The 13244-nt window shown below is 31.9% G+C and overlaps 1 long non-coding RNA gene across 3 annotated transcripts in view; it reads right to left on the bottom strand.

Moving 5' to 3' along the window:
* The window catches only part of LOC148237546 (uncharacterized), a 105554-nt gene extending 93052 nt beyond the window's left edge, over positions 1 to 12502 (bottom strand). For 2 of the 3 annotated variants that reach the window (XR_015812660.1, XR_015812658.1), the window contains exon 1: positions 8599 to 12502. This is a non-coding gene — a long non-coding RNA (uncharacterized LOC148237546). The remainder of the gene's footprint in view (positions 1 to 8598) is intronic. The other variant, XR_015812659.1, reaches the window with a different exon arrangement.
* Between the last annotated feature and the right edge of the window lie 742 nt (positions 12503 to 13244).

Genomic DNA, 13244 nt, shown 5'->3' with positions numbered 1-13244 from the left:
ATTTTAATCAACTTGTTTCGGTTTGGCAATGTCTTTATGTACAGGCAAAATGCGGCCAAGTGGTGACGTGAATAATACAAAAAAAAAGTGAAACGCAATACGTTATTCATTCAATAAACTAAGTAACAAATAGTTTTGATAAGCTTTTATTACGGATCGAAAAACTGTTTTTTTGTGGCTGCAATCAAGAAGCTTGTTCTTACGCTTAGCATTGACAAAATAATGAAAAGTTTAAATTGGTTTATTTCAAGAACTAAGGGTCATTGGACCGTTTCATTTCTGATCCTCCAAATTTAGGATCGTTCAAATTCCCAAAATTGGGTCCGAACTCGGCCGAATGCGTCCGCGTGCAAAGCGCGGAGGTAGCAAAAATGCGAATTTGTTGCAGAACCGGTCGTGATTCGGCGTCGTGTTGTTGTTGTTGTTGAAGTGCAGAGTGAGAGGAAACAATAACAACCGGTCGTGATTTTGATAACCTAACTATGATATTGTTTTGGGCCGATACTCCGGTGGCTCAGTTGGGACATTAACTCTCTCGGGCATTGTTCTCCATATGCTACGGTGTTAATATATATATTTTTTTCTCGGTTTACGGTCACGTATGAGACCAAGACGCTTTTTAAAGGCCAGCAAAAAATAAATACACACGTGTAAGCGGCGTACGTATGCATGAATACCTTTGAGCGCAACGAAAATCTCGCGTCAAATCGCTAATAAAATTTTATGGCTCATTGTTGGACTTGTGCTATGAGGCGTGCACGTCCGTTGGACTTATGTGACATTTGGTCGCTAGTTTTTCTCTGTAAAAATTTCGTGGAACAATAATATAATTGAACGTGGTACCAAAAGGGTTAAATGTACCAATGCAAACAGTGTTAATAGTCGCCGACAATTAACTGTTTAAATGTCGTTAAATCGCAAACCAGTCACGAGCGCTACGTAATAATTATAATTAAACGCCATTGCATTCACAATTATTCACAAGTAAAACGCGATGATGCAACTGACGATAATATAACTACCGAGCGTGCATGCTAGTCATCTGTGATCATTTTTTCCTTCATACCATTCAGCCAAGTCACTAAAAGCTTTTTTTAGCGTTCGCTGTGGTGTTTGTATTTCATATATGCAGATGGAGAAGGTGTAGTTGTGTGTGCATGTATATATATATATTTATTTACATATATATAATGTAGTAAGAACAAAGAAAACTTCAAAAGGAAACTAGTTGACATCGGAATGATTGATACTCGATTCATTTATCATATGCCTTAGAGCAAACAAACAGACGTTCGATAGTTGTAATAATGGTTATATCGCATGAATGCAAATATGATCATTGGAAGATAAATCTAATATATGTACTCTATATTATTTTACTTATACGGACTTTGTAAATTAATGAACAATATCACATTATTATAAAAGCGCCATTTTGATATTTTAGTGAAAGTAATTTCATAAAAAAAACGTCTAAAGATAAACATGATCTAAATAATTTATTGCATTCCAAGCTAGATGGAACATCCGAGCATTTCCTATAAAAAAGGGTGATCTGGGAATTTAAAAATTAATGAATTTGACATAAAAGCAATTTATTTTTACTTGTAGTGATTTGTTACAATAAAAAACGCGTTTGTCTAACGAAAAAATATTACAATTACACATTTGTTGATTTTTATAGCATATGTGTCGGAATAATGCGAGTATATTTGCATTTAAAGCCATTTAATCTAAAACTTAAAGAGTACTGATATTTATATTTAATTAGCTGCGGTACCTCACGACAGTGAGGAACCGACATAAATTAACATATTTTTATATATTATTGTAAATGCATGTTTAAATTGCATGCTTGCAAAATCGCAAAAACTATTTAAGAGTTTTTCTAGTTATAAAATTTGAATAAATAATAAAAAAGTGTAAAAGCGTTAAAAGCGGAATACATTAACGTCAAAGCGGCAAGGTATGTAATATCATATATTCGTTCTTTTTTAATTTTGTATTAACTATTTTATTAGTGATATATTTGTATAATAATATATGCTCAACTTGATTAATTACTGTAGTCAATATATGTAAATATTTTAACAAAAAACTAATTGGAGTTTCATTGTGGAACTTTTTGTCGCTCCGTTTGACACGTGACAAATTTGCTTGACTCTAAAAATCCCTTTACCTGGCCAACTATAAGCTACACTCCAAAGGGAATAACAACAACAACAGGTTTTTTATTTTGTGCTTTTTTGCTATTCATGTTATTTTTTTGTCATTGCACCACTTCTTTGCCTGTTGCTCACCCAAGCTTGGCCTTTACAAGTCATTGTCGAAGCACATCAAAGCGAACCGTTAACGAACGTGTGAATCGGTTCAATCGAACCAACGAACTCTCCTAACTGCTTCGAAACGGAATCTTTTACGAATCCAACCTGTTTCGTCGGCCGACAAAAAAAAGCAACACTTGCTTAAATATTGCAAAAAACTGCAGCAAGCACGCGGATCTGACAAAGGAACGCTTTTTTATACCTGTCTGCAATTGACTGTGCCATTTGTGCCTTTTTCCCCTTTTTTGCCCATTGTGCTCTGCAGCATGAAAGAACCGTATTTATAACGTTTTGTACAAAAAAAAAAAAAACAAACACACACACGATAATATAAAAATCACTTTATCATTTTTTATTATTATATCCTTATCATTGCGGTATTTGGGGGCAGGACATTGCGGTTTGAGTTCCAAGTAAATTTTCTTACAACATACTTCCATTATCGTTTTTTGTATGAATCATTTCCATATAAAATAAAAATAAAAAACACCAAAAGAATTTTTATAGGATATTCTCTGACCGGGCATACCTGTGACCATTTACCTGTTCTACGCCCGCTAGATAAATCAAGATTTAAGGACCGTACCTGGGGATCGAGATAACCTTTCGGTCCATACTAATAAATTTCGAGTGGGATCACTATAACGAATCGAGTATAAAAAATATTTTTTATGCCAAAAATCGTATAAGCGTTACCCATATTGAATTTCTCTAATAAGGGTTCGTATTAGGGGGTTAGCGAAGAGGGTTTAAAAATCAATTACAAGTATGTAGTGGGCAATTTTATTTTACTGAAAAAAAATGTTTTTAATAATTGAATTGAAAAGAACGTGGGTGTCTAGAGGTAAATAATGTTATTGATAATGTGTTTGTTTGTATTGGCAATTCGCAATAAAGGCAGTTTATGGATAGTTGGGTAAATCAACCGAATATGAAGGGTGTATTGTGTAATTTGAACCAATCAGCAGAAATCGTTGGGGTATGTATACGAGGGGGAGTTCATACTATATATTGGACGAATAGGAGAGAATCTCTATATGAAGAAAGATCAATAACTTTGTGTTTGAAATATGGATGGCATTTATGATTCGATTGATACTAAATTTTAATAAATATCAATAAAACACATTGTTATCATAATTGTTCATCTTATTTTCAGTTGCATTTTAGACGCAAATGACTTGATGGAGCATATCTAAACCGAATTTTGACCAATAGGAAAGCGCAAAAAACAATTATCCCTTCTCAGAAGGCAAAAATCCACGTCAAAAGCAATAAAATCGTAACGTCGCCATCGCAGTGAGAACGCTCGTTACCGAGCGTTCCCACTGCGACGGCGCCGACACGATTTTATTGCTTTTGACGTGAATTTTTGCCTTCTGAGAAGTGATAATTGTTTTTTGCGCTCTCCTATTGACCAAAATTCGGTTTGAATAACCTTTGACCAATACTTTCATATCAGAAGTCCGTAATAATATCGGTAAGGATAGCTATCAGCGCGACGTTAGATAGTGACGTCTCGAAAAATACGCATTAATCATCGCATGTAAATATATAACTATGTATGGAAAAGTTGAAATCATATACTTTAACTAGCACGTGCAAAATTATATTTTCACTAGTAAAAATATATATCTACCGGTGAAAATGTATTCTAATATGATTTGTTTTTTTAATATTTTTTAAAGGAATTTTTGGTTTAGAATCATTATAAATTTATCCAAGTGGGAGGGGGGGAGGGGGCAAAAGTTGGCCAGTCAGTGTTCGTTTTTTTAATATTTTGATTTCATTAAAATTCATAGTATTTCATTAAATTACATGCATGTGTCCACTTGCCCTCCTAAATTTCTGGCGAATACTAATAAGAATGATATAAAGTGACGACATTGTTATCAAAATAAATCATACATGTTTTGTGCTGATAAAAAGTGATTTAACGTACAAAAAAACGCTTGGACACACGTGTTTTTCGGAGTCGCTTCTATTTTCTCTATATTTTATGAGATTAAAACGCCAGAATGGCAGCCAAGCAACGTGCGCTTCGTTACGATGGTGGCTCAGTGCCAGAAATATGCTTGCCCCATAGAAAATATGTGAAAATAAAACGAACAGAGTTGCATACATACAAACACACATGCAACGTGGTGCGTTTCTACAACAGCGCGCGCACAATCTACAGAATTAGCTACAGGTGTCTTCGCCCCGGCAATTACCCGTGGCAGTTGTGAAAACGCCCCAACGACGACTGTGTGCTTTTTTCTGTATTTAATTAATCGCCCAGGGGTGAAATGAGGTGGAGATGGAACGACTGACCTAGTTAAACGCCGATTTGATACTTGCGGTCAGCTTTGTTTGAATCTTATCATGGGGCATGCATATTGTTCTGGATTAACATATCCCTGATGGGCAAATAACTGAGTCTGAATATTGCAAATATGGAATAGACAAATCATCTGATAATGGAGCAAATTATCTGACATACTAAATATGATTCGTCTCATGGAAATATTATAGATCCATGGGGTGAACCATGAATCATATTTGTGCAAGTCGGTCAAACAATATACAACTGATGACATAGAGTAGCGGTACAAAACTAATTTACATTGCGTTATTTCGTATTTATCCATAGGGTCATTATACTCGTAATAAATCACGCGCCGTCACTGTCAACTCTATCCGTGCCGCTTTAAAAATACACACATATCTATGCATGTATATACAAAGAAGAATTTCTTTTCGCCCATCGCTTTGTATTAGTGTCGACTAATTCGTTTGAATGAAAGTGAATGCGCTCGCGATCGCCAGGCGTCTATATAATTTGCATATTGTGCCATCGATGTGAATATGAATACATATAAATTTAGTAACTTTATGATTATTATTAATAACAACACAGCAATGTATTTAACGGTATCGCTTTTAAATTTATCAAATGAGAATTTTTTTTTAATTGAATTGTGTGAGACGTTCAAAAAGAGCCGCCTGCCGCAAAAAAAACAATTAAAAAACTGCTGTAATACGACATTGTTTTATTCGAGCTACTTAGTCAAAAGCGATTAAATGTCTCAAGTCTGCGACTTTGTAGTGAGATCTAATATCCGAGTAATAAGATATCGTGCGCTTTTGCCCGCTGCCCGACACGCCTGACCATTCGCAAATTTATCGCTGAAAAGTGTCGCGTTTCGACCATATGGTGCCAAGTTCACTTTTTAACATATATTAAATTATGGCTTTAACCACTTCCGGTCGAGCACCGCATATTATAAAGTCACTGAATCACACGACAAATTGCTGGATTACAGCTTAATTCAATTTTATATTTTTTCTCTACAATACAATAAAGCGAAAATTAAATCGAAAGATACACTTTCATCAGCGCGCGCTGCGCAATCCTGTATTTTATTGCCTGTAATAAAATAAAACACAATCATTTTCTTTGAGTGCTTTTATCTAACAAACACTGACACAAAACCGAGAGAAGAAAGCCGATTGATGCCACTCTATCGGACAAAGGTGACACTGTCGATAACCCGCGAAACACTCAAATAGAAAGTGGACAAAGCAGAATGAAAAAGAAAGAGCCAAGATAACCCTTGACCGACCGAAAAAATAATTAAAGAACGAATTAAATGAGACTTGCGATTGCGAACGCACTACTGCTTCAAGCGACGTTACAGCGACAGTGGCTGTTCGTGATCATTTTAATATTTTAAATAATGCAGTAATTTAATAATATTCTACTATATAATATCTGAAACATGATTCACTAATATAATCGATTTACAATCTATATTTATTTTATAGTAAATTAATTTACAATAAAAACAAATAAAATATGTTTGTTTTATTTAATCCGCTCGTCGAAGCAGTTGTGATTTTTGGATCGATTCCAAATTCAAAGTCTTTCGTGTCGCAAGACTTTAGCGACCATAAAATCTATATATCAGAGTGGCACCACATTTTTTTAAATAAATTTAATGATAAAATAGATGTGTGTGTATGTTATCATCATCAAATGTCACACAAACACGGGGAGAAGTTGAGCGGATTCTTATCAGCTCTCGGTGAACGGCCTATTGTGAGCATGCGGAGAAGAAAGCGTAATGAATGACACCGAGAGTCATAGTCCAGGAGATGAGAATGTCATTTCGACATTTAAAGTTTATCGGCTGTTGTGTGTGTAATAAAACGTCAATGTCAACCGAATCAATCGAACTCATTTGAGCGAGTCGAACGCGTTTAGTGATAGAAATTTAATTTAAAACAGTATTGCAGTACCAATACCAATTAACCCTTTACCCGTCACTTGCGAATATTACCATATTAAAAAAATGAAAATTTTAAATATGACTACACCACTAATATGAATTTTACATTAAAAATCAGTTTTCATTGTACACGGACTAATTTAATTTTTGGGTTTAAGTTACTTAATATTATAACTTTGCCTCCATTTTGATACTCAGAGAGTTATTTTAAAATTATGTAATCTTGCTTCTGAAAATTATTTTATTAAGTACATTAAAGAGGCATGGAAAATATATTTTTGTATTTCTAAATAATATTTATACACTGTATAGATAAATCTGAAATGGCTTCAAAAAGAAGTAATTAAGCTATTGTATATTGCTATGGATTCAAGTAAACTAACACATATTTTATACTTCATGTATATTGATTGACTATGGAGTAAGACAATAAACACTTAAGGTATTATTTTAATTAATCAGGTAAAACAGCTGGTACGATTTTAAAATTATTTTATTTTAATGATTTTATAAATGAGTCATATAATTTTTAGTAGTTTCTATAAAATTTGCAATGATGGAGCTTACATTTAATTAAGGCAATCAAATCGAAAAAGGCTTCAAAAAGAAGCAATAAAGTTGTTGTATATTGCAATGGGTTAAAGTGAAACATTTATTGTCTACGGAGCAAGACAATTAACACTTTATTTTAAATAATCAGTAAAAACAGTTGGTACAATTTTAAAATTACTTTATTTTAATGATTTAATAATTGATATTTCAGTAAAAATAGTAGATAAAAATTGCAGATTTTTACAATAACTTTATTTATAGTTTTTATAAAATTTTCAAATGTAGAGTTTACATATAATTTAGGCTATTATGAATATGTAATGTGTTTTGGGTATTATATTTATTTTCAATATAAATGTGAAAATATACTTTATAAAAACTATTGATATGTCTTTTGTATTATTCTCAAATATTACAATATAACATTATTTATTTTCAATGTTTTTTGTACAAATACTATAATATAAATATGTCACTAGTTTTTATTAGAGGATATGACAACTTATACATTGTAGTGTAATATTATTATTATATTTGATATTTTTAACGTATGTGTGAAAAGCAGGAGATTCTGTCAAGTTGACAAAAAAGACATTAGTAGATAATATATATACTTTATAATAGCACTTGATTTGTAATCTGTATTATATTATTAAATATATTTTCAGCGTATGAGTAAAAATAACAGAAGATAAATATATTTATACTATATAAGTTACTACAAGGTTTTATTGTCATTTATATCAAGTTTTCACTTTTAGAGTTGTTATAATATACTTTTTAATGTTATTTATAATTTATATATTATAAATTCAATACAACTATATTATATTATAAATTCACTCAAATATATTAAAAATTCTATAAAACTATACATTAACAACCTAATTTAACATGTTTTCAAAAAACTTATCCGATAAGAATATTTTCTCATTATATATTTTATTTCAGTCGTTTAATTTCCATATTGTTAATATTTTATATATAATATTCAGAAGTTAGATATCACCCAAAAAGTTGAGTCTAATAAGTTCCAAACTCAGGCTACTTTTAAGCGCGCTGATCACGTTTATCGTCAGTTTAAAAATGATTTATAGCAAAAATCATGCTTACTTGTTACACAAATTGCGTTACTAACTTTTAAGAAATGGAAAAGTTTTATTTCATAATAAATTATTTCGGCACTGAAAGGGTTAACTAACGCATATTCGAGCCGATCGTAAAATTGTAAAAAAAAATGCAAAAAAATACTATTTAATCGCGGCGTCACAGTTTGACAAGCGCTCGGACGCTGGACGAAAATTCGGGGTGTGGCCGCTCACGTATGCGTACGCGCGTATGTGTGTGTAGTGTATCACCGATGCGTACTACATACATGTACACGTGTCAATTTTTTTTTCTAATAAACTTTAAAAAAAAATTATATATAAAAATAAATTGTTGCAACTCACGTGTCGACTATGATGTCTTCGATTGAGTAGCGTTGATGTTGAGTGGTATTTTCCCGCGCCTCGCCGACGTATGGCCGACGTGGCCGCCGAGCGGAACAGGTGTGCGCACGGGAATCCGAAACACTGCACTGGCAACACCTATCCCCTCCCCGTGGCGCGATGCCGACGCCGCAGCGGCCAATACACGAAAGAGCGGTCCGCGGCACGCACACACGGGAAAAGCGCAAAGCGGTGGGGGGCGAGCCGGCCCGACAGCGGCCGAGCGGCGCCGACGCAGTCCGAGCCGACACCCGCGCGCCGTCTCGCTCGCTCCCTCAACGACCGAGCGGGACGGAGAGAGGAGGAGCGGTCTGTCCGGCGGCGCACTTGTCGCGCGATTAGAGAGGGACGAAGCGATGCGCGCGAGCGGTGCGCGCGCGACGCAAAGCGATGCGTGCATACGTCACGCGCCGCCACATTACGGCGGTGCCATTACGGTTGCGTTCCATAGTAAAGAGCACGTTTTTTTATTATAAATAAGAAAATAAAACTGCCATTAAATTTAATATTTGATATATTTTGAGATCCCTAATTCCTAAAGCAGAAAATGATTTAGCTGAAGCAGCATAAACTCGTATACAGTGAGCACTGGAGTCATGAAAACTAGTAATTTATCAGGATTAGCAATAAACATATCAAATACGAAACTCACGGTAGTCTTGGACAAATACGACTTCTTGTCATCGGATCTGGAGGTTGTAAATTAACTGATCTACCAATATATTTATATATCTATTGGAAACAAATAAATCCACCTGGCAAAAGCTGCAAGGATCGGGTAGATTTATGTGTGTAAAAATGTATACAGATATTGTTTTTAACGGAGTTAAAACTTTTTACTTTTGAAACAAAATAGTGGGTTACATCAGCTATTGAAGTTATCTGATATATTTATAAGCTCAATTTCTCAGAGAAGTTTATTTCTTTTCAAATTTTATTTCAAAGCTGATTATAGATTAATTTTGAACTATTTACATTCTTCTGTATGATTTTTAAACTTTTCTGAAAAATACATAAGTTCAATATCTCGAAACAAAGATAGTGGATTAGAAGATATTCGAGATATTTATAAGCTCAATTTCTTAGAAAAAAATTTTATTTTGTAATTTTATTAAAAAAAAATTTATAATCTCATGACTATATTCTCTATGATTTTTTGTAACGGAGTTGAATTCTTAAATTTTTGTAGCAATCTAGTTGATTTTTTAACTGGCAATTGAATTTACAGAGAAATATGAAAGTTCAATATCGCAAAAAACATATGTCAAGATGGTGGATTAGAAGTAATCCGAGATATTTATAAGTAAATTTTTCAGAAACGTTTTTTTTAATTTGATTTCAAAATTTGTTATATATTAGTTAATTTTAACCTCTTTATTTTCATTTCTACGATTCCCATCTTTTTGTAACAATTTAATGGTTCAAACTGACAATTGAACTTATCCGAGAAATATGTAAGTTTAATATCTCAAAAAATAAATAAAATTGAACAATAAAGTGGAATTAGTTAGCTATTGAAGCTAGCTAAAATATTTATAAGCTTAGTTTTTTTTATTTATAACTTTATTCTAAAATCAGTTAAAAAATATTTCACGGGTTAATTTTTTTCTCTAAGATTTTTAATAATGGATTTATATATTATTATTATTTTAAATAGCCGCCATTTTTAAATACCGGCTTAATAAACTTTGCTTAGATATGAATACTTGTGACTTTAGAAAAACTTTTAACTAATTAAAAATAGTGTTCACAAAGACATATTAAATAATGTTGATTTTTTGCTATTTTGCAACGAAACTGTATTGAATTTTTTGCTGCATCTTGAGCTATATAATACTGCATGATCTATCTAAAAATCTTCCCGGCACTGATCAAAAGAATTAAGCAGATTCATGTGTGCGAAAATTATTTGTTACTAATAAGGGGATTAGGAATTGCGATACGAGATATTTTGATCAAAATCTATTTAAAAAATCTTGATGGTCAAAATTTTTATATATGATTTAAATTGTGGTTATTATACTAGATTTGACTTGGGAACTAAATAAACTACCGTATAGTAAAAACACATAGTTTCATATTAATAATTACTGAAAATGTCTGAAAGGATATGTATGTATTATAATATATTTTACTATTAAAGTTTTAAGTTAAATTAAACTAATACTTTTTAAAATTATAAATAAGTTTTAGAATTATTATTAAACTTTAAATTTGCAATACATAAAAACGTCGAAGGATGTAGTGAAAGAAACATGAAAATAATCTATCAAAACACGTTTTTAAAATGGGACGATCTTAAAAACGGTAACATAGGATTAAATAATTTAAATAACATATTTGTTGTTTTAAAACGAAGTAAAAATGGCTATAAAATGACTCATCTACGCGAATTATCGTCAGTTTTTTTATTGTTATACAAAATAAAGATACATCGAAAAAAACATCATAAAAAACGCCGATCGCGTTTTTTATTTATGTTGTATTTCAATGCTTTAAAATATATTTTTGCAATCTGTGTTCAAAATATCTGACTAATAAATCGCAGTGCTTTATTAATTTTTATTTCGATTTTTAAGAAGCGGTTTTTTTGAAGAACTATAATTTTAAGCTAAACACGAAAATTAGGTTTTTTATCATCTATAAGAGTTTTATAATTTAAGAAGATTTATGTTTTCAAGTTATAATGTAAATATAAAAAAATTGATATTACATATAAGAACTGATTTTTACATACGTTATTTAAATAATTTGAACTTTGATCCTAAAACATAAATATTATTTTAATTAAAAATACAGTTCTATAAATAATTGTTTTTTTACACTAATGAGCCGTGATGTGATATATTTGAAGAACTACATATTTTAAATGATAGAAGAAAATTTTATGCAAACAAATAACTACGCATTTAAAAATAATCAGTTTCATTTAAAAAAAATTTGCAACAATAATTAACATGGCGCACTTACAATTTTAATCAACAAATAAATTTATTTTTATAATTAAAATCATTTATTTTCACTATTTTTAAATTGACTGAAACACATTTATTTTTACATTTTAGAAAATCATGAAAGCGTCACAATAATATTTAATAATCAAATTTACAAAAACAAATATTAGGCATTTTGAAATCACGTATTTTCATTATTGTTACAGCAAATTGATATAAAATAATGTGTCACGTTTTTTTAATCTTACGAATTAACGTTGACGTTTATTTTATTTTATAATAAAAAAGCGGTCCATTGTTGTGGTTCTTTTGTAACACAATACATTTATGTTATTATAACAATGACACAATGAAATCAAAGAACATTTAAATAGCATAATAAATGTTATTATTACAAAATATATTTGAGAACATTTGGGAATGCAATCGAGAGCATCCGCTGCAACTGCGTTTTTTTGAGAGCATAATAGAATAATGGAAGGATAAAACACAGGGGTCCTGCGAGATCCGCCGCATTTGAATATATAAAAAACTAATGTATGCAAGCTAACAACACCACGAGGTGATACGATTAGTTAACTATTTTTATCAATATAAATTCACTGGTATTGTTGTATGTATATAGTTCTAAATTAAAGTTTTATTGCACATATTTATGTATTGTTTTTTATGTGATTCACTATTCACTGCAAGTGTGTTTATATAGATATAAATAATCATTCTTTACACTGTCTTTGTGATTTTCTAAAAATAAAAAAACTTTTTTGGGGTAGCCTTATCGTCGTTCGTACCACGTGCGCAACCTCACGGTGCGCCGCGACGCCGCCGCACTACTGACTACTACTGGCCGACTGTACGCCATAGCTCGCGAGTACCGCGCGGCTCATGCGCGCCATAACCGCGCCTCTACTGACTCATTTTTTCCATTCGCTCCCTGGCGCACAGCGCGCGCTATAGCGTCATCTCGCTCTCACTCGCAGCGAACACCGCCCTTCTTTCGTTCCCCCTTTTTAAAAGAGAAGCTTCAAACCACGCCTTTGTGTTTTTTCAAGCCCCGAGGTTCGCTCTCCAAAACCGACGTTGCACGGTGTTCCCCTTGTTAGGAAACGACGGGGCCACAGTGGCTCTGGCGGCGAATAGCGGAACTAACAAAAAAGTAGAACGGCAAATAGCGTACCGTGAATGATTTGAAGCTTGGATAAATTATTTATTATATCGTAAGTTTTGCTATTTATCGCTAGGTGGCGTTATTATATATAAAAAACTTTTTTAACATAACATGTCAGAAAAATCATTTTTTTTTTATATTATAAAATAAATTAGGCAATTGTATTATTCTGTTTAATAAACAAAAGCTATTTTTAAACATATATTGTAAATCATATTTCTAGACTTTTGATTTTTGAAAATTTGTATCTATAAAATAGGATTTAAAAAAATATAAATCAACTATTTTGTTTCACTTTTGCCTTATTTTATATATACAAGCTATACTTTATTTTATTATTTATTGTTTCTATTTTTAAATATAGATTTAATTCGTTAAATAATTAAACAAATATGTGAAAATATGTGGGGCAAGAAATAAAAGAATAGTGAAGGGATTTTTATGGTACTGTTCTAAATAAATATTCTCTCACTTACAGATTAAAC

This window comes from Plectrocnemia conspersa, unplaced genomic scaffold (genome assembly GCF_051122295.1).
Source record: "Plectrocnemia conspersa isolate PC_06_02 unplaced genomic scaffold, ASM5112229v1 ptg000002l, whole genome shotgun sequence".
Classification (NCBI taxonomy): domain Eukaryota; kingdom Metazoa; phylum Arthropoda; class Insecta; order Trichoptera; family Polycentropodidae; genus Plectrocnemia; species Plectrocnemia conspersa.
Note: the sequence above shows the minus strand (reverse complement) of the source record. Positions and strands in the feature narration are given on the sequence as shown.